Consider the following 1,106-nt stretch of genomic DNA (forward strand, 5'->3'; position numbering starts at 1 on the left):
GTGTTATTGGTGGTGGTGGTCGTGGTGATGGTGTTATAAATTTTGGTGTTTCAAATTTTTATGTTTTTGAAATGATTAAGATTTTTTAGAGTTAATTGATTTATTTGTTTGTTTATTTATTTATTGTTAAATGAAGACATTTTCTAAGCCATTAAGGTAAGAAGACATTTGAACCATATGTACATTTCTAAAAATGTCTTCATTTGCAATCATGAAAAACTGTAAAATCAAAATGCTTATGGATAACCATGTGTATAAAATATTGAAAGAATTATCTCTTGTGAATATATTTATGTTTATGTCTCATAGTGCAACTGTGAGAACAGTATTGTACAATGTATGCGGCGTTATTCAATGAGTTAACATTTTCCAAAGAAAAAAGAGCTTTTCTCTTGCCAGCAGGAATGCTCAGGATACAGACACATGAAAATGAAAAATGGAAAACAATAAATGTAAATAAAGCATTACTGTAGCCTTTTTCTTGTTGCTTTCCCACCATTTTTGCAGTCACAGACTGAAGACAAATGGTGGTTTCACTGCAGCAATGGAGAGTGGAATTGTTGTTTTATATTTTTAAATCTGTCCTCTAGAGCTGCAGTCCCCAAGCCCCAGGCAGCTGACCAGTACCGGTCTGGTTCATGGCCTGTTAGAAACCTGGTTGCACAGCAGGAGGTGGGTGGTGGACTGGCCAGCAAAGCTTCATCTGTATTTACAGCCACTCCCATAGCTCTTGTCATCGCCTGAGATCAACTCCTGTCAGATCAGTGGCCAGCATTAGATTCTCATGAGAGCACGAACCCTACTATAAACTGCATGAGAGGGATCCAGGTTGCACACTCCTTATGAGAATCTAATGTTTGATGATCTGAGGTGGAGTTGAGGCAGTGATGCTAGCGCTGGCGAGCAGCTGCAAATACAGATTATCATTAGCAGAGAGGTTTGACTGCACAGAGACCATAATAAATCAATTGCTTGCAGACTAATATCAAGACCCTATCAGTGAGTGGCAAGTGACATTTAAGTCTCATCTGGTGGCAAGCTTTACATCAGAATCCAACACTTATTTTAGTGCGTGCGTGGCCTGCCCATTATTTTATTTACCACTT

The sequence above is a fragment of the Propithecus coquereli genome, unplaced genomic scaffold, assembly GCF_000956105.1.
Source record: "Propithecus coquereli isolate 6110/MARCELLA unplaced genomic scaffold, Pcoq_1.0 Scaffold297, whole genome shotgun sequence".
NCBI lineage: Eukaryota > Metazoa > Chordata > Mammalia > Primates > Indriidae > Propithecus > Propithecus coquereli.